The sequence below is a fragment of the Marmota flaviventris genome, chromosome 19 (genome assembly GCF_047511675.1).
Source record: "Marmota flaviventris isolate mMarFla1 chromosome 19, mMarFla1.hap1, whole genome shotgun sequence".
In the NCBI taxonomy this organism is placed as follows: Eukaryota; Metazoa; Chordata; class Mammalia; order Rodentia; family Sciuridae; genus Marmota; species Marmota flaviventris.
In genome coordinates, this window is record NC_092516.1 from 22,973,778 (window position 1) to 22,995,760 (window position 21,983).

A 21,983-nucleotide genomic window follows, 5' to 3' on the forward strand; every position below is an offset into this window, starting at 1 on the left:
AGTGCCGCACTGGCAGCTCTGCAAAGGCTGGTTCAAGTCCATGTCCTTATTTCTCCTGACTCTCCTGGCCCAGACTGACCTGCTGGGAGTGGAGGGCTGCAGTTCAAACCTTTATACAGAAACGATTCTGTCCTTGCTGCCTGAGGTGTAGGTGACAGTTGGCCAGAGTAGGCTAACTGAAAAGCCTAGTGGCATTGTCTGGGAGCACAGCGCTGGCCGGGATCGCTGTAGTCCCGCCCTGTGCCTGGGCAGGACGGCATGCGTGCTCAAGGAAGGCTTCAGGCCCATCTCCAGGCTTCACAGAGGCAGGGCCAGCCAGTGTCACTGGAACTTACCCCAGACCTCCACAGCCCTTGTGGAAAGACTGAGTTTTTTCAAATTCAGACATTTGAGGAAATCTGACCAGCCATTAGCTGGCCTCGATCTAGCAGAACAGAGACTTAAGTCCCCACACACAACAGACTGAGTATCGAAGAGTCTGTAGACAGACAAACTGCTTCACTGAGCAGCAATAGATGGAGAGGGGAGAGAGTCTGGTTCCCAGAGGTGCTTCTTCATGGTATCTAATATGCCCCGTTTACAACAGAAAACTATTAGGCATGGAAGGAAACGAGAGAAAAAGAAAAGTCACCAGTAAAGATTGTCCTTGAAGAAGTCCAGAGACTGAACCTGCTTAGAGAAGGATTTTATTTTAAATTTTTTTGGTTGTAGATGAACATAGTACCTTTATTTTATTTATTTATTTTTATGTGGTGCTGAGGATGGAATCCAGTGCCTCACGCATGCTAGGCAAGCGCTCTACCACTGAGCCACAATCCCAGCCCCTTAGAGAAGGACTTTAGATCTACTATTCTGATCAGTTCTTCAGAGAGCTAACCATGTCTAAAGAACTAAGAGAAAGTAGGAGAACCATATCTTGCCACAGACAATGTTTATGAAACTGAACATGATAGAGGTTCCGAAGTCATAGACAGTTAAACCAGATGGAAGATTCATTCCACAGGAGACTGAGGAGGATGAAGAAAGAATAGGTTAATTTGAAGATAACGTCAGTTAGCTTTATCCAGTCTGAGCAGCAGAAAAAAATAATTAAGAAAAATGAACAGCCCAAGAGATCTGTGAGCCACCCTCCAGTACCCCAGCATGCACATCAGGGAAGTTCCAAGTTCAAGGTCAGCCTCAGCAACTTGGGGGAGCCGGAGAGGGGAAATGCTTGAAGAAACAGTGCAGAACCCAAATTTGATTAAATGTCTATCTGCACAGCCATGAAGCTCAATGAACTCCTCATGCAATAGAACCAAAGCAATGCTCCCACAGGCCTCTTGGTGAAGCTGTTGGAAGAGAATCTTTAAAATAGCCAGAGAAAAGCAGCACCACATATAGGAGTTCTTCAAAAACCTACAGCTGACCTGTCACCAGAGACCATGGTCCAGAGGGCAGCGGGACAATGCTCACACTGTTGCAGGAACTCAGCTAGACCTTCTGGGTCTGGCCAACTCCTTTTCAGGAAAGAAGGAGAAACCAAATTGAGGGCTTACGAGAGCGGCCTCGAACAAACACTAAGGGGGTCCTGGTGGCTGACATGGAGGGGCATCAGGTGCTGACTCAATCCAGACAGGAGGACAGAGGACAGGGCTGGCGCTGACTCCTGAGGCCTGGAGCAGCAGGGTAGAGCGCACTGCTCTCTCCGCCTCAGGAAACTGCTCCCTCCTCACACCACATGTAGTCTTTGAATAAATTAGTGAGGCTAGGTCTTCTCACCATTATAATTATTTTTTTCAAAAAGTAGGTTTAATATTATTAGTTAACATGGAATGCAGGTTAAGTCCGCAGTCAGATGCCCCTGTGTGTGCACTGGAAGGGTCCATATTAAAGGAATGGAAGCCCAGTGCTGGCAAGGCTGGGTGGGATGTGTGCTGCTAGGTAACACCTCCCAGCAACTAAGCACACTGCCTACGGCGCAGCAGGCCCACTCACCACGTCTTCCCAGCGTGAAGCTGGTTCACACTTTAAAAATCACATTGATCTGTGGCAGCACTGTGCATCGTGACAGCCAAAAGCTGGAAATGAACCCAAGTACCTAGCAATGTGGGAGTGTATAAATAAAACCTGAGATAGCCACTGGACATGATGGTGCACGCTGCCGTAATCCCAGCTGCTAGGGAGGCTGAGGCAGAAGGATTCCAAGTTCAAGGTCAGCCTCAGCAACTTGGTGAGGCCCTGTCTCAAAATAAAAAATAAAAAGGGCTGGGGTATGTCTCAGTGGTCACGCACCCCAGGTTCAATCCCCAGTACAAAAAAAAAAAAAAAAAGTATTAACACAGTGAGATGTTACTGAGCAATAAAAGGAGAAGCTCCACAATGTGTGAGCCTGGTTCAGTCTCATAGATACAGAGTATGAAAAGCCAGCGTGCACCACAATTTCCACTTTGTGACGCTTAAAAACAGGTTAAGCATTCTTTGTGGTAGAATAATTAACTCTAGATAGTCTTGACGGGCAGGTTATACAAAGGAGACTACTGGGCTGGAACCTTCTCTGCGTTTGAGTGGTGGTTATGTGGCTGTATATACCAAAAAGTTTGAGTTAACACTGTTTAAAAAGTAACTTTTCTTTATCATGTGTGTTCTCCATATTGAGAAAGATCATTTAAAATCTTTTAAAAAATCTTGATGGCTCTGTCAGTGTTGTTCAAATCAGGGATATGTAATATAAAATTCATGATGGTTAAAGAAGACTCAATTATATTTTCAATATTTATAACTACTGAAAGCCTTAATTAAATTACAAACATGTGAACTAATTCAATTTTGAGATAAGTACATAATCCTAAGTCTAATAATGAGTCTATTGACCACCTATTGGGTTTTAACCATACTTTAAATATTTGGTCACATTTCTTACTCTTGAAATCCAGAACGGGCTTAGGGTAATTACTGACAGTGTTTAACAAGATTGGGTCTGTCATTTCATGTCACAAGACCAAAGCAGGAGTGTAGGGAACTTCTGAGAAATGAAATACCAGTATTTTTACAGCTACTTGTAGGCCATAAAAAAAGAAATCAGATTTGTTCTTTGCGAAAAATGCAGGACTGGCCACCCACCAAGATATTGTTACACTGAGAAAATAAAGCCACCAGAGACAAACCACACCACCACTGCTTTTATCCCAGCACTGAAGAACAAAGTCAGAGACCAGGAAATGGGGATTGGGGGGGTGGTAAGCAAAGGAAGAGAGACTTTTTCCCCTTGACTTTGCCTTCATTAATCTAACCCAGGGTGCTGATTTTCTGAGCAGTCAGGAGCAAACCTCCCTGGTTCCCCCTGTTATTCAGTAGATGTGTGTGAGCCCTTGTTGGGTACCTTGTACCATTCTAGGCACCTGAAATGGTGAATAGGACACAGGCTGTAGTCTTCAGGGGACTTACACTGTGGCAGGTGTCCCCATGAGAGTGGCAGGCCAGATGGGAGGGGCTGATGAGGAGCAGTTTCCTCTGGACCTGGGGATGGGAACCCTGCTGTGCGCTGTCCTGAGGTCCCTGTGGCCTTCCTAAGGAGACTTGTCCCAGGCTTAGTCATCAAGTCTCCCTGGCCCTGGCTCAAGACCATGTCTGTCTTCATCAGTGGCAGAGAACAAAGAAGAAGTAGATACAAATCAGAGAATTCAAGATAGTGGCAGGATACCTCAGACAAAGGGTTTGAGGTATTGGGTCCTGAAGTCAGTGTTTAAAAGCTGATATTGATAAAATGGAGACAAATAGAAAGGATAAAACAGAATTGATTCTGATAACAGCAAAAAAAGTAAACCCTTTGCAATATTGATAGAGACTGGGGGCTGGGTGTGGCTCCTTGGTAGAGGGCTCAGCTAGCATGTATAAGGCACCACATAAAAATAAATAAATAAAATATTTATTTTATTACATAATGTATCCATCTACAACTAAAAAAATATATTTAAAAAAAGATAGAGACTGAACATATAAAAGATAAGGAAAGATACTCATAGATAAAAGAAATGTAAAAGAATTGAAAATACTACATGAAGTATATTTGTAATAAATTTGAGTGTCTAGAGGCAAAAACTAATATTGCAAAATAGATGGAGAATTTAAATAGGTTGATTAGCATCAAAGAGATTAAAAGGTGAAGAGATAATGTTTAAAATGAATAGATTGATTATTCACAAGTGAATTATCTCTAACCTTTAAATAATACATTATCCCAGGGTTACTTAAACTATTTTGGATCATAGAAAAAGATGGAAACCCGCCAGCTGTTTATGAAGCCATGATTTAATGGCAGAACCCAATAGAAATTACAGTAAAGAAAACTGCAGATCAATTTTCTTATGCATTTTAGGTGGCAAAATCATAAGTAAAATACTAGTAGATAAGATTCAGCGGTGTATCAAAGATCATAAGCTATTTTGACCAAACAACTTTTATTTTAGAAAAGAAAGAATGATTTACTATTAGAAAAATCTGTCAACAAACTAAAAGAGAAAACTAGATGATCCTTCCGGGCACATGGCTCATGCTTGTGATCCCAGCTCCTTGGGAGGCTGAGGCAGGATTGTGTGCTCCAGGCCAGCTTGGATCCCCTCTTGGGAAAAAAGAAAGAAAACTGCATGATCATATAATTCAGTGCTAGAAGGACTCTTGGTTAAAATTCAGGTGTCACTCCTGCTAAAAGCTCTTCAGGAGAAACAGAAACTTAACTTTGATTCAGACTCTTTGTTCACGCAGCACATTTTTATTGAGCACTCCATCACATGCTGGCGGTGTTCTCCCTGTGGGGTGAAAGCAGTTCACTAAGCGGACAGAAGAAGCCCCATGCTTCGTGGAATTTCCATTAGCATCTGGGAATCTTCCCATTACAGGAGAAGACAGTGAAACGTCTGGCTAGTCCAATGGTAGTGGCCACGATGAAGTAAGAAATAGAGGGGTACCACGTAGACACAAATAAATAAATAAAATGAGAGTGTTGTGTCCATCTACAACTAAAATATTTAAAGAGAGAGAGAGAAAGAAAGAACAGTCATTAGGAAGTTGCCAGGAGGGTGGGAATAGGATTGCTTGACCTTGAGGGACTTTGGATGGCAGGAGAGAAGAACAGACAGAAATTCTTGTCCTCAAGACTATACTTTCAGGGATCATTTCTATAGTTCGTTACTAGAAATTCTTGTCCTCCCCGGAGGAGACAAGAAAACAAACCACATAGTGTGACAAACATATAATACATTGGGGGATTTAATGAAAAAAGAAATCAAGGGGAATAAAGGGTTAGTACCCAGGGAATTGGGAGGCTTGGGTTGTTCCTACCTACTCTCCTTCCTTGAGAAGGTGGGGTCTGCTGAGAGTCTCTAGCAGGTGAGGGTTACCCAAGTGGGTATCCAGGTAAGAGTGCTCTGGACAGAAGAAGGTCACTGTGAAGATGATGGCGGGGATAGGGGACCAGTCTGGCCTAGTCAAGGAACTGCAGAGACAGCCTGGTGGGACTGGAATAGTGAATGGAGGTGAAGGTCTTATGGATTGACTGTGGCTTGTTGGCTTACCTTCTGCCTTGTCTATCCCTGTAAGGATGGACTACTTTAATAGCTTAATGAATCTTGTTGAAGCAGATGCCCTTGTCACTCCCACCCATGTCAAGACAGAATTGGACTGGCTAATGTGGAAGCCTTCCCATGAACCTGTCCCCAACTAAATCCCCTGTGCTCTGTCCTGGCTCTCTTAGAAACCATTTATATGTCTCTATCATTTTATCACCCAAATGTGCATCCCTAGATGCTCTAGTTTAGTCTTACCCATTAAAAACAATTTGGCATGTCTTATAAATTTGTATCTTTGAATCCCCAAGTTTCCAAATTTCCTCCCACCAGTGCTGGTGACTGAACCCAGGGCATTGCTTATACTAGGCAAGTGCTCAACCCACAGGGTCTTGCTACACTGCCCAAACTGACCTCAACCTTGCAATCCTCTTGCCTCAGCCTCTCAAGTTGCTGGGATTACAAGGGTGCAACACTATGCCTGACTCTCTGTTCCTTTCTTTAGCATATATTTTATTTTTTAAGAATTCAGGCCAAATAGCCAGTAATGTTATTCATAAGTTAAGTCTTATTGATTGCAATTTTGCAAATGAACTGCTGACTGTCCAACAGGTTCTTCATACTGATTGGCAGTTGAATCCAGAGGCTGTCAGACAAGGATCTGATTGGGCAATGTTATCCATTACACGTGGTTGTCTATCTTCTTGTGATTTTTTAGCAGCCGTTGATCCTTGGTACCAGATTCATCAGTTTCTTGGATCTTGCAAAATTTTGATATTCTAATTCTCTTTCCTTGTGCAGATAATGGAAAATTTTTCTGAAGAGATGCATCCTTATACCTACTATGTTGTTACCCAGTGTAACAGTTCATATAGGAAAGATGTGATAAATACTTCTTAATTTGCCAGTTTTCAAGATAATGTATTAGTTATTTATCACTTTCCCAAGAGACCAATTTGATAGATTTCTAATTTTGTATGTGTTCATGTGGTGCTGGGGATGAACCCAGGGCCTTGTGCATACGAGGCAAGCACTCTACCAACTGAGCTAAATCCCCAGCCCTCTGGTTAGTTTTACCAAGTTTTATCATCTGGCCACTCGCAGCCTGTCCTGGTTGGTTCCTGAGTACTTCTGCCATGACCCTAGTGGTATCTGAAAGCACCTTGCTGTTTAGTTCTTCCAAATGCCCTCGTTTCTTTTAATGGATGATGATACTTCAGTACCACTGTCTGGACAGAAGTGAGGCCAGTGAGCTCCACTGGCAATCCACAGAATCTATCTCATATTTTCCTTTTAAATCCACTCCGTGGGCACAGCTGGGTGTGGGTATGTGTGCACATGAACATGCCTCTTCAGTTCATACTGAGGCCTTCAAGTCAGAAGCATCGTTGAGCGTTGGATCTTTATCACCACCTTCACATTAAGGCTCTGCTGGAAGGGCACAGGAAGACAGACCTAACTGAGTGCAACTGGCCACTTGTTGCAGCCATCATTGAGAGTGGTGAGAACATGCACAGAAAGACACTTCTGTATGTGCTGCCTCCTGCCTCCTGGGTTTTTAACATCAGTCTGTACAGCCCACAAGCCTATCAATTCTTCTAACTCCCTTAGTCTTGGTCTTTATGGAGAGTTACTGCTGCAGCTTGGATGTGGCTTGTCCCCCAGGGGCTCACAAGGCATTGGGCTGTGTCCTTGGAAGGGACTTGGGTCATTTTCTTGGGATCCCTGAGTTGGTTCCTTTAGAGGGCTGTTCTACAAGGGCAAGACTGGCCTCTCCCAGCCTCTCTGGCTTTCTGTCTGGTGATGTGACCCCTGCTTTCAGATTGGCTCTCACCACTATGATGCCATCAGGTTCTCACCAGAGGCCAGCTGGTGCCTGAATCACAGTTCTTAAACCTCCAGAACTGTGAGCTAAACAAACCTCTTTTTTTTTAATGTTATCCAGCTTCAGTTATTTTGACACAATAAGAGAAAACAGACTACTGCTCAGCCTCAGTTATTTTGTACAGTAGCAGAAAGCAGATGAATACCGCTATGTATTTAACATTAGCTTAGTCCTTTTTCACGGCACCCCCATCATCTTGGTTGTCTGAGCTCACTTTCTAGCACACTGGTTGGCAAACTATCGTCTGCCACCTGTGTTTGTGTACATTTATTACAAATAAGAATTTATTTTATATTACAAATAAGAATTTATTATATATTTAAAAATTTTAGTGTGTTAACACACTAAACATGTTTTATTACAATTATACATAGTGAAATGATTATTTCAGTCAAGAAAATTAATATACCCTCATCTCACAAAGCCTCATTTTTTGTGGTAAGACCATCTAAAACCCACCGTCCTGACACTTCAGTACCCCATGTGCAGTGCAGCACCATTAAGTCTGGTCCTCGTGCTGTGCACCTCATCTCAGGACCCACCCGCTCATCCTGTGTGAGCAAGACGGTGCCCTAGACCTGCATCTCCCAGGCTCCTCCCCTCCCTGCCCTGGATCCATCATCCTACTATGTTTCTTTGTGTTCAGCTTTTTAAAGATAATGTGTATAGTCAAATCATGTAGTGTTTTTCCTCTGTATCTGTCTTATTTTACTTTTAGCAAGGTGTCTACCAAGTCTTCCGTGTTCGTGCACTGAGCAGCATTCCACTGTATGTGTGTGCCACAGTTTCTTTATCTGCTCATCCCTAGGTTTTTACAGATTTTGTAAGGGTTGTAAAAAATTTAAAAGGAGAATATGAGATAGATTCTGTGGATTGCAAAGCTTAAAATATTTGCTGTCTAGTCTTGTACAGAAAAAATTTGTTGGCATGTACTCTAATAGGGTTTAGAATCCATGGTAACAATCTTCTCTGAGTTTGTGATTTTTATAAGATCTGTTCTGTGTCCCACTCCCTGTTCTTTTTTTTTTAGTTGTAATTGGACACAATACTTTTATTTTTTGTATTTATTTTTATGTGGTGCTGAGGATTAAACCCAAGGCCTCGCACATGCTAGGCCAGCACTCTACTGCTGAGCCACAATCTCAGCCCCTGTTCTGTGCCACTTATAGTTAAAAGTCATTTTTGCTGGATGTAAAATTCTTGGCCTACTTCCTTCCATGTGTGTGCTAAACAGATTGATCCTTATTTTCCTCCCTGAGATAAAGTATTAATGTTGTATAAGAAAAGAAAATTACAGGACAATATGCCTATTGAATATAGGTATAAAAGCCCTCAACAAAATATTAGCAAACTGAATTTTAGGAACATTCTACATCATGGTCAAGTGGAACTTCTCTCTGGGGTGCATGGGTCCGTCAACATGAGGATCAGCATAATGTGCCCCAGTAGCAGGATGATGGGCAAGAGCCACAGATCATGCAGCTGACGCAGAGAGGGTTTAAGAAGGCCCAGCAGCCTTGCAGGATGAGAGCAGAAGTGCACTTGGCATAGCAAGGCCTGGGAAACAGGCCACCCAACGTCATGTTCAGGGATGGAGAGCCCAGCCTTCCTCCACCTCCAGGAACAGACAAGCACTAGTGCTCACCACTTTCTATCTAACACAGTCCTATTCAGAGGAACTGGGCAAGAGAAGGAGATGGAAGGCATCCAGATTGGGAAGGAAGACATTGAAGTGTGTCTGCTGACAGTATGCTGCTAAGCATAGAAAACCCTACCCTCCAGGAAAAAACTGTTAAAACTAGTAAATGAATTTAGTGACGTTTTAGGATATAAAATTAGCATACAAAAAATCAGACACGTTTCTATGTACTAACAACGTATCCAAAAAGTAAATGAAGGAAACTATCATTTTTTAAGATGAAAGTTTAAGACAGAATCCCAAAACTTAGGAATAGTTTTAACAAAGGAGTTAAAATATTTATACATTAGAAACTAGAGAGCACTGATGAAAGAAATTGAAGAAGACAGATAAATAGAAATATCTGATGTTCATTAATCGGAAAAAATAATAGTTAAAATGTCCATATGACTAAAACTGATCTGCAAATTCAACATAATGCCTATGAAAATTCCAATGAACCGAGCATGGGGGTGCATTCCTGTAATCCCAGTGGCTCAGGCTGAGGCAGGGGAATCTCCCGAGTTCAAAGGCAACCACAGCAAAAGAAAGGCCCTAAGCAACTCAGTCATTTGTCTATACAAAATAGGGCTGGGGATTTGACTCAGTGATTGAGCGCCCCTGGGTGCCGGGTTTCTGTTCTCGAGACTAAAAGGCTCAGGGGTCACTCCAGTTGAACTGGGCTAACTGGGCTGCGCAAAATAACCACACAAGAGACACAAATACCTTTTTCTTTGGGGTAGTTGTGACGGCTCCTCTGACCTTAAGGGTCCGCAGAAAGAGAGCGAGAGCACGCGCTGACCCCTTTTATGGAGGAGAAGCTATTCAAATGAGGCAAGGGGTCAGATTTCAGGGGGCTGAGTCTATCTTCATGATGTCCACTGTCAGCAGGTTGACTGACACCTGGGTAGGCCACACCCAAGGGCACAGTAAGAGAAGGGGACACACACAAGGCACTTCCATGGAAGATTCTATCCCAAACAGGGCAAAGGGTTATATTACAAAGGAACAGGTGAGCATAGCTTCACCCATGGGGCTGTAGCAAGACATACCCATGCACGAGACACCGACCCTCGAACCCAAGAAGGGTGGGGAAAGCTCTGCCACATTTCTGTGAGTGAGCACCTCAGCACCCAGCCAGGGAGTGTGACCCAGTCACGTGCAAGGTTGGTCTCCCACATATTCCCCCTTTCTTAGTATATTTTTTTTTGAAATGTAACTGGGAAATTTTATCTTTCAGTCACTTGACTCTTGGTCCAAGGTCATCACAATCTGCTATTGAAACACAAAAAGAATTAGTAGAAAACATATCATCTTCATAATACAATCAACTTGGAAGATCCAGGTTATTATTATTATTTCGCCAAACACTCATCAGAAGATTTAATCTTTTCCCAATTTTATTGGGAGGTATGTGTTTGGCCATAGTAATATAGACATTTTCATTGCCATGGCATTTAGGCCTCTCCATAAACCATAGAGAAAAGGGCTCACTTGCATTATTTATTTGCCTCTCCATAAATCATAGAGCAAAGGGCTCACGCATTATTTATTTGCCTCTCCATAAACCATAGAGCAAAGAGCTCACTCACATTATTTATTACATTGTCTTCTAGAGCATCGTTACTTAGTTCTCATCCTTCCATCAGCACTTATCTGACCATGAAGGATTTTGGAAGTAATTTAAGTCAAGCATTAAGAAAATCCATACATTTTAAGTTTTAAGACATAGCTACAAAGGCTGTAATTGAATAAGCAAGGAATAATATTTAAAGTAGTCACTTTAGGGATTATGAGACCAGGAGTTTGCCTAGGTCTGGTTAATTGACATACACCTGTTTCAAAGCCTGATTCAGCATATTATAGCTCTGAAATATTAGCTGGCAATAACTAATAATACAATAAGTTGTATTCTTACAGGCTACAGGATATTTATCATCCTTTCTCTTAACTCTCATATTTAAGGAGTTAATTAGGTCTGTTAGTAATATAAATACTCTTGGAAAAATCTATTTTAATAATATTTCCAACAATTGTCCATGTATGTAAATGTCACTAAGTCCAGCATAATTGGCTGGCTTGGGTTTCTCATCTGCTGTCTCGCATATGTTCCTGTCACTGGTGTGGTCAGTTAGTTGTTCGGCTACCTCAGTCACAGGAGCTGGTGATAACTGGCTGGTGACAAACCTCAAGTCGACGTCCAGTAGCTCGGTTTCTTTTTGGAATGCACACAACTGTTATAGGGTTTGAGTGGGGCGTGCCCGTCAATCATACATAAGCAAGATAATATCCATAAGCCAATCATCTTCTGCCTAAGGTAACCACACTGTGAGGAAACACTAAATGTTCGTAGCTGTTGCAACTGAAGGCTATTCCAACATGTCCTCCCCTTTTATTAAATTTGTTTCCAAAGGAGAACCATGATGAGAGAAGAAGGAAAAAGGGAAAAGCATAGGAAAAAAAGTGGAAGAACCAAGAAAGAGAAAAGCCTCCAGACTGGCCCATTCCTGTAGCTGCAGTTGTTTCCTGTTGTGTGAGCACGCAGTCGCTGTTGACTAGGTCTCTGTCACTTGGGTTCTGATCAGAGCTGGACGTGGGGAGTAAAACAGCCATGGGGCAGGAGACCTCTCTCAGAAGGGGAGAAGAATTAAGACTTTGCACAGGTGGCGGGGTGAGATTCTGTGCCTCACCTCTGTTGGCCCCAAGTTTTCTCCTGATGGCCCCTCTGTGACTGTGCCTGTCTTAGGTTTTTCCTCCCTTGAGGAATCATTGACTAAGCAGCCATCCTCCGGGGCCAAACAGGGTGATGTGGAGTGTGCAAGGCATTGTCCCCGAGAGGGCTCTCTGTCTCCTTGGTAGATAATGCCCCTGTGGCCTCTACACCAGCATTTACCTTAGGATCAGCAAACTCGGGTTTCTTCTCCGTGGAAGGTCCAGCTCACAGCACTGGGTTGGTGAGGCTGCGTTCAGGAAGGAAGGAGAAAGGCCACAGACAAACAGTAATATTGTGACAAAGCCAAGAGACACAGATAGATGAAGATGCTAAGACTCAAGGCAGATCCCTCATACAGAACTGGCCCTTAGTTGGTGTTACTTACATCTGGTCCATAGCCACCATCCATATGGATGTGGAACAATCACTGTCTTTTTCTCAAAAGATACTTCCAGACAGTCTGTTTACCACAGAATCAATATATAGGTAAACTGACCATTACAGTCAGGACAATTAATCTAGTTTCATGGGTGGACTTTCCAGTCCACACTGCAAGACACATTAAAGGTGGACCTGGAAAATGGGTCCATAAAAGTCTTTTCATAATTTTTACTTACCTGACAAGCTCGTGAAGCTGCATGGCTGTAAACTCTGTAGCTGGAAATCGATCTTCCTGTGCCAGGTTTCTCAGTCATTATCATGATGACGGGTTTAAACTCTCCTTTGATATCAGATTTAATTCACTGAATCATGTTCAGTAACATTAAGACTCTCAATATTACAATTTAAGAAAACACTTTAAAATATTTGTAAAATCTAGTGTGCATCTCTGGGGTCCTGTAATCCCCCCTTTTTTTTTACTTAATAAAATTGAGTAAAGGTTTGGCATAAGTCATAGTATCATTAGTTTAAGTTATAGATAATAATACAGGTATTTAAATGATAAGAATAGATTTACCTTTTATTGATTATTATAATTTTTTAATATAGACCTGTTGATCCATCCTAACAATTTAGAAAGAACCCTCAATCTCTTTTTGAGGGAAGGTTTCAAAATATCTCTATATTTTAGAATATTATCTTTTAAATAGGTATCTCTTAATTGCCTTTTAAAAAGTATGATTAAGATTATCTTTTAGGGGCTGGGGATGTGGCTCAAGCAGTAGCGCACTCGCCTGGCATACGTGAGGCCCGGGTTCGATCCTCAGCACCACATACAAAGATGTTGTGTCCGCCCAAAACTAAAAAAAAAATAAATAAATAAATAAAAAGATTATCTTTTAGTGTAGGGAGCATTATATAAATCTTAAATATTTTTATAGTTAATAGGTCCAGTCAGAGAACTTACATAATATCAATGAATTTTTAAAGTTTGTAACCTTTATTGTTCAAAATTAACAATCGACTTTAATTTGGAGAACCTCAGTCCTATAATTTTTTTTTAATTTACAATTATTTAACAAACAAAATATGTAAAAATTAACAGTATCTTAGTGTATTAGAATCAATCAAATTTAGTCTTAAAGGACAATTGTCAAAATTTGGGTCTAAGTTAGCAGTTTAATATACTTAGTGTTTAATCAACTATGTGAATTTATTTACCAAAATTAATCTTTGTTTTAAACACCAAGAATCATTTGACAATAAAGACCTTTCTTTAAAGAAATAAACTTAACATTTTAATAGGTTTTATCATGTCAAAATATGGACAAAATCTTAGCTCAAATCAGTTTAGTCAAATTAGGAAAATAGCCTGAAATATCCTTGAATTAATCAGTTAAAATTAACTGTCAGTTCAGTACATATAACTAAATTATAGTCAGTTCAGTACATATAACTCTCTTTTTTAATTGTTTTAACTTTTTATATCATCTGTTTAGATAATAATATAAAAATCTTTTTATTTAGGAAAATATTTTTATCATTAAAATTTAGAATATAAAGACCTTATTTTACCTAAAGATGATTTTTTTGCTTTGTTTTGTTTTTAGGAACCAATGTGTGCTTTCTCTTTGTTGAAGCATCTTTTTGTTTTAGAATTTTTTTCTAGTTATACATTGGAACAATTTTTGAAAACTTTAAAATTTATAAACAAATTATTGTACTTTGATAAGAAATATCAATGAAAATATAGTTAAAATCCTTAGATATTTTGTAGACAGAATTATATTTGTTTATCATCTTATATGAGTTAGTACAATAACTTGAGAATTAGAAATTACTTGAAGATTGTATTTTTTAATGCAAATTTATAGTAAATACATTTATCTCAAATATCTATATCTGAAAGGCAGAGTACCTGATAAATGTGCATATAAAACATATAAATTATGGGTTTTCTATTGAAGAAAAACAATTAGGCAAATATATATTAACTAAACAATTAGACATGTGCTAATTATTTTATAGATTAACAAATATAGGTTATCTGAATACCCAGAAAAATATATATTAAAAATAAGGACATAATTTATAATTGTATTAACTTTATGTAACCACGTGGTTCTTAAAATATTTGGATCCATTTATTTTTACCTAGGAGTACACTCTTTTATGTGATGTCACTTGATGTGACTGAAATAAGATCCTTGTGTATACATATTTATTTTTTATAGTCAGGAATGAGAATAAGGATTTTTTGTTCATCACAGGAACATTGCCGGCTTTGTTCCTGTGGCGAGCAAATGTATCCCCATAACCTCCAAAATTAAAGTTAAATACAAACAAGCATGTTTGATATCTCTTATCAATAGAACATTATTTATTAACACAACTATAAAAAAACTCAGGTTATTTAACTCAGAACTAACTTAAAGTTAAGGCTGCAATGTAGAAAACTGTGGAATTAAATTTTGTCGGAAAAAGATGTCTTTCGTTAGCATTTACAGGTAAAAGCATTCTTTAAAATACAGGCTCTGAGCAGCTCTGGTAACAATCTGAAACAGTAAGTACAAGTTAGCAGCTGGAAGGCGGGACCAGAAGTCCTGTCTGAGTGACTGTGGAAGAACCAATCCGAAGCCCGTGAAAATGTGGGAGGTGGGACCAGGAAGCCCGCTCCTCCAGACTGGCATCTCATGGTTACCATGGTGACGCAAACAACATGGAGTCCACTGCCCGTTGTCAGAGCAAAAGTTCCCCAAGAATTTTCCTAACCAATTGCATTTTATTTGGTTTTGTTTGTATCCCCCACCCACCGCCAAGATCTTTTGGCGGTAGCAGCTTGCTTTGTGTCTGTGACCTGCATTTGCAGCTTGTGTACTCTGGCATCCTGCACTTTTTTCTGTGGCACGTAGGTGCTCCAAAAGTTTTTTAGCAGCAGATGCCAGCATTACCATCAGATCTTAGTCTGTGTTTGGCATTCAGGTCAAGTCATTTAAGGGTTAAAGGCACTGCTGGCCGCTGGGGCTAGGACCCCTTAGCGAGCTGCAGCAAGCAGCAGCGGCTAAAGTCTCTTGTCCCCAGTGGCTGAGTTACAGCCATTCTGATTCATAGGACAATCATGTAGCAAAGAGGTCAGTACAAACTTTCTGAGTATTGACAAAAACAATAGAAAATTGAAACTTATTTCTTTCCAGGTAAACATCACAACATTTTCTCTCCCTTTTGTCACTCTCGTATCACAAACATGTAAAACATAAAGGCCAAAAAAAATTTTTTAAGCATTTTTTTATATTTATTTTTTAGGTATAGCTGGATATAACACAATGCCTTTATTTTTTTGTGGTGCTGAGGATTGAACCCAGGTCCCGCCGCACTAGGCAAGCACTCTACCGCTGAGCCACAATCCCAGCCCCCAAAAAATCTTTTATAAAGATTTAAAAAAACAATTTCTAAAAATCCACAAAAGTGCTCTTTCCATGGAGAGGACTTAACTCAACAACACAGCCCACTAATCATCTTAATAACTATTTTTATTTAGAGTCTCTAGATTATACCCCAATATTAAAAATTTTAATGTCACAGATTTTCCTTACTTTCTACAATTCAGCCCACAATACTCTGCAATCCTAAGCATACTTAACTTGGAGAGAATTACCAAACTCACTAACTTTCTTTAATATTTAAATTGGAGTTCCCTTAGGAGCCAGCATTTGTCGCTTTTGTCTGGGGGGCGGGGCTTAAAGACTCAGACCTTTTGCCCCACGTTGGGCGCCAATTGCCGGGTTTCTGTTCTCATGCCTAAAAGGCTCAGGGGTCACTCCAGTTGAACTAGGCTAACTGGGCTGCACAAAATAACCACACAAGAGACACAAATACCTTTTTCTTTGGGGTAGCTATGATGGCTCCTCTGGCCTTAAGGGTCCCCAGAAAGAGAGAGAGCGAGAGCACGCGCTGACCCCTTTTATGGAGGAGAAGCTATTCAAATGAGGCAAGGGGTCAGATTTCAGGGGGCTGAGTCTATCTTCATGATGTCCACTGTCAGCAGGTTGACTGACACCTGGGTAGGCCACACCCAAGGGCACAGTAAGAGAAGGGGACACACATAAGGCACTTCCATGGAAGATTCTATCCTAAACAGGACAAGGGGTTATATTACAAAGGAACAGGTGAGCATAGCTTCACCCATGGGGCTGTAGCAAGACACACCCATGCACGAGACACCGACCCTCGAACCCAAGAAGGGTGGGGAAAGCTCTGCCACATTTCTGTGAGTGAGCACCTCAGCACCCAGCCAGGGAGTGTGACCCAGTCACGTGCAAGGTTGAATTGCACTGGAAGCTGGATGTTGGTGGCACATGCCTGTAGTCCCAGTGCTCCCCCTGCTGGGCAGGGCTGGGACAGGAAGACTACACAGATTTGGCAACTTAGTGAGACCCTGTCTCAAATGAAAAATAACAGGGGCTGGGGATGTGGCTCGGTGGTAGAGCACCCCTGGGTTCAATCTCCAGTACAAAAATGAACACACCAACAAAAACTCAAAAGCAGTCCAAAAACACATGTGGAACCACAAAAGACTAAATAAAGACAGCAATCATGAGCACCAACTAATATCAGCATGTTCTGCAAAGCTCAGGTGGCCAGGACAGAATAGGCTGGCATAAAAACAGACACACTACCAGCAGGATGGGGCAGGCATCCAGATGTAGACCTTGCATTATGTCAGTGGATCTTCAGCACAGGTGCCAAGAGCCACACTGGGGACAGGACAGTCTCTTGAATAACTGTCACTGGCAAACCTGGATTCCTAGATGCACAGGATGAAATCAGACTGGTGCCTCATGCCGTGCACCAAGGGCAACTCAGAACAGAGAAAGATTCAAGGTAGGAACAGGAACTGGGGAGTTGCCGAAAGGAAACGGGAACGTTCCGTGGTGCTGGTCTGCATTACGACTTTTTGAATTTGACAGCAGATTCATAGGCAGCAGAAGCAAAAACTGGTCAGTGGGTGACTTGAAACCTAAGAGGTTAGGAAACAAGGCACACATAGCCACTGCCCTGTCAGCAGTCTGTGTGCACATGCAGTACATGTGTAACACGTTCTTATAAAGTGGAAGTGCCATCACATTTTAAAGTCCTGTTTCCTGGGACAGAGTCTGAGCGTTTTCCAAGGTGGGAGCTCTGCAGAGGAGACTTTGGAGAGCCTTCCTCCTGAGCGTTGCTGGGCTGGGCTCGTCGTGCCTCGGGCATTCCTTCTCATTCCTGTTGCTTTTCCATCCCTGTGGATGCTTTAGTGCAGAGGACGTGGTTTCCTGTGGTGGTTTCTATGTGGTTTGACTCACACCTGTGGCTCGGCAGAGAACCTGGCTGTCATGTTCAGTTATGGAGGATGTGGTCACCATGGCTGTTCTAGGCTGTGGCACTGGCCCTGATCCTTGCAGGAGAGCAGCAGAGCCTGGACACCTGCAGTGGGGGACCTGCTGAGTCAGATGCCTAGCCGTGCTGGATGGGGCCCTGGTTCTGAAGTACACCAGTCACTCACAGTGATATGAGGCTCCAGGAAGGTGGAGGGTGCCAGAATCCTAACTAGTTCATCTCTAGGGCACTTGAAGCCTGAGGGTTGGTTCATTTCTGGAAGGGCTGAAGGAGCTGGGGAGATCTGATGAGCTCTGTTTGCAGATCATTGTCTAGAGAAGCAAATTATGCTGTCTGAAACCAGGACCCTTCTCCTCTGATAACTGTTTTCTTCTGAACAAGGCAGACACCCTGGCCTATAAAGGGCCAGGTGCTCTTGGCTTTTCAGCTGTATAATTTCCCATGATCTCTTGTAGAGCAGGCTCTTCCATAGACAGTGTCAGGCTGCCTGTTGTGGTAGAATTTCACGTACACGGCATTGGCAGCAGGACAGACTTGGTAGTTAGCTTATCCTGCTTTTGAAAATTTTTTGAAACTGTCCCTGTTAGTGATCTTTATCCCCAATCTCTGAGGATCAATGTTTCTTAGGTAATAAAGCCGGATTCTACAGGCCCAATTTCTAGGTCTGTACTCTACTCACTATGCTTTGAAAAAAGAAAACTAAGTACCTAGAACTCGTGAGAAGAAAGGCAGGGTGAATCCAGAGATCGGATATAGAACAAAAAAGCCACTCTTAAAAGTTTTTTTGTTTTTGGTTTTGGTTTTGGTTTTGAGGATTTTAAACCCAGGGCTGCTTAACCACTGAGCCACATCCCCAGCCCTTTTTATTTTATTTTGAGAGTTGTAGTGAGCCTTGTGCCAGGAAGACACCCCCCCCCCCCCACAGAAACCCTGAATTCCCTTGTGATGCAGCCTTAGATCAGGGTGGACAAAACTGTCTGTAGTGGGCTAGTCAGTATTTCAGGTTTGCACACTGTGTGGTCTTCACCTCAGCTACTCAGCTCTGCCCTTGCCTCAGAAGAGCATCATAGACAATATGTAAATGGCAGATCTTGCTGTGTTGTAATGAAATTTTACAAGTGTTAAAATTGGAATTCCATGAGATTGTCATGTGTTATGAAATATTACCTGATTTTTTAAAAAACTGTTTAGAATATAAATGTCATCCTCAGCCTGCAGGCCAGATAAACGCAGGCCATGGAACTGGGTTTGACCCAGGACCTGGCTTGCCAGTCGCACCTTAGCTGTTGGGGGCTGCCTGACTGCAGCAGAAGGCCTGTCCCCACAGGTGTCCCCACAGCCCTGTGTCCAGCCGCTGCACTTTGATCTTGTGTGCATGGTGGTCTCACTGGATTCTGAGCTGCTGCTTTTTGATTCTGAGCTTCTTGAGAGGAGGCCCATGGGCTGCAGTCATCTTTGTGTGCTTATTACCTTAGTACCCGGACACACGATGGGTATTCAGAACATACTGGGCTTGATTCATGCTTAGAAATGTGCACTGCCATTTCTGCTGCTCCGATGACAGGCAGCAGGCCTTGCCATGTGCCTCCCGGGGGTATTCACGGTGGCACCTTTCCTGACTCGGTGCTATGTAGCAGAAGCCTTTCCAGGATCATTCATTCTGATGTCCTGTGTGTCTCAGGTTGGGCTTCAACATCTGATCTGCAGAGCCGTGCTGCATTGGTGTGGAGTTGTAGCAGGTAGTGTTTGCTGGGCCCGTGCTGCTACATTCCAGGCAACTCCAGTTTCCCCCAGACTTCTGATAACTTTCTGGTCATTTTCTTTGTTCTGTATAGCTCAAACAAAACGAAGCAGCAACATAAAAACACTCCCGTGCTTTCCTCCACATGCTCTGTCCTAATGCCCGTCAATACCGTCCACCCAGGCCTCCAGGCCAGAAAGCAAGCTCATCAGAGCCTCCTCTTCTCTGCACTGCCATATCCACTTGGTGGCTAAGGCTTATCAGTTTTTAAAATAATCTTTGGAATTTAATTTCTATTTCTTTTGGCCTGGTGGAAACCTTAAGTGTTTCTTGACTCTTTCAAAATATAAATGAATCAGACACAGCATTGTTACCATTTTCCTGAACCGGCAGGCCTCCTCCTTCAGTCTTCTTGCAGTTGTCAGCGCTGAATGGTAATCATCATCATGCAATCAGACCCGCCCTCAGTTAGGACCCTTGATTTTCCCACCATCGTCTAGGTACAGCCACCTTCCAGTCAAGGCACACCAGACTGTGTGGGACCTTGGTGCCTTCACAGATGCATCTCAGACTTCAGAAATTGTTTGGATCTTAAAAGGTATGTGTAACACATCATCCACTTACCATGCCAGCCCTCCATGGCAAACACATCCCAGGGTGTGTGTGTCCAGTGGAACAGACTAATCCTTTTGGTTTGTTTACATTTTACTGTCAAACGAATTATAGGAAGATGTTTTCGGAGCTTTTTGGATTCAGAGTTTGGACTCAAGAGATTGTGGCCCTAGCTATCCAAGGGTCTACCTGATGGAGATTGGCTCTTCCCAGTTCTAAGGCCCATTTTGTGCATCTCTTCCCAGTTCTGCAGTGAGCAAGGTCATATTAGCAGCTGACATCAGTCATGGTAGGAATTACCCGTGGATCTCAGTAAATGCCCCACAACATGCTTTGGTGAGTGCATTGTCAAACCTCCAGTGCAGCGCTGTATGTACCTGTTGTATCTACAGTGCACTGGAACGGTCAAGCCCTGTCTATATCTGTGCTGCATCAGATGGAGGGCAGGGCTTTCAGGAAGGCACAGGAGGTGAGCGTGCAGGTGATGAGGAGGTGGCAGTGAGAGACACTGGAGAGGCAGACACTGTGGGCTCACCCAGCTCCTTTATTCCCAGAGCAGGTGACCCTGGGCAAATCACTTGCTTACCCATTGAAAAGTAAATATTGGTCACCTCCCTCTCCTGGGTGGTTGTAAGGATTAAATTAGATATATATACCCCATGCCTGACTTAGATGGACACTCTTTGTGTCCTACAAGCTTTCTTTTCCTTCTGAAGTATTTTTGTTTGTTTGTTCTTTAAGTCTCTGCAGACATGACCCCCATTCTCTAAAGCCCATGTGCACACAGAGGTCAGCACTGGATGCTCTTAGTGTCTCTCTAACTCATCCTTAGCCATGGTCTTACCATGAATCTCTTGTGCCCATTTGTATAAGCTGCTATAACATGCTTTTTTCTATGAAAAGCTTCAGTCATTTACTTGATACAGATTTATTGAACATCCATCATATGTTAATGTACTAGGTGTGGGTGATGGTGAGATTACTAAGACGCAGACCCTCCTGTATCCTGTGGGGTGATGGATAAATGTGGGAGACCAACCTTGCACGTGACTGAATCACTCTTCCCGGCTGGGTGCTGAGGCGCTCAGTCACAGAAATGTGTTAGAGCTTTCCCCACTCTTTTTGGGTTCCAGGGTTTGTGTCTCGTGCATAGGTATGTCTTGCTACAGCCCCATGGGTGAAGCTATGCTCACCTGTTTCTTTGTAACATAACCCCTTGCCCTGTTTAGGATAGAATCTTCCATGGAAGTGCCTGTGTGTGTCCCCTTCTCTTACTGTGCCCTTGGGTGTGGCCTACCCAGGTGTCAGTCAACCTGCTGACAGTGGACATCATGAAGATAGACTCAGCCCCCTGAAACCTGACCCCTTGCCTCATTTGAATAGCTTCTCCTCCATAAAAGGGGTCAGCGCATGCTCTCGCTCTCTCTCTTTCAGCGGACCCTTAAGGTCAGAGGAGCCGTCACAGCTACCCCAAAGAAAAAGGTATTTGTGTCTCTTGTGTGGTTATTTTGTGCAGTCCAGTTAGCCCAGTTTACCTGGAGTGACCCCTGAGCCCTTTTGAGAGAACAGAAACCCTGCAGATAAGCCAAAAGGAAACCACTATTGATGTGCAAGCAGAGGGCTTTTTCAGTGGTAGATCGGAACTCAGGTCATGGCAGCAGGCAGGAGAAAGTGGTCCTCTCCATGAGGAGGGTACGGCATGTGGACTGGATGTAGCTGGGGAGTGGCCCTGCTCTCCTCATCCCATCGCAGTCTCTGGTGGGGTTGTTTATCAAGTTCTTGCTTACCCATTGGACTGGCCTGCTGCTGAGACACAGGAAGCCCACATGGGCAAGACAGTATACTTTACCACAGTGCTGCTCATGATGAGGCTGGGCAGTTACCAATTGCATCTGTCCTGGAAAACCAGGTACTCTTTACCTGGGTTAAGAATGTCCAGCAATGATGATTAGGGGTGATACTGTGGGGGCGGGGGGGCGGGGCGTGTACAGGGTGAAAGTGCGTAAGTTGAATCCTTGAGAAAACTTGAGGGGAAAGAATGTGGTGTAGAGGCAGCA

The 21,983-nt window shown here is 42.7% G+C and overlaps 1 protein-coding gene and 1 pseudogene across 5 annotated transcripts in view; both read left to right on the forward strand.

Moving 5' to 3' along the window:
• The window catches only part of Tpst1 (tyrosylprotein sulfotransferase 1), a 94,959-nt gene that overhangs the window by 44,104 nt on the left and 28,872 nt on the right, over positions 1-21,983 (forward strand). The window lies entirely within an intron of this gene.
• Positions 5,132-5,221, forward strand: LOC114103173 (small nucleolar RNA U3; annotated as a pseudogene).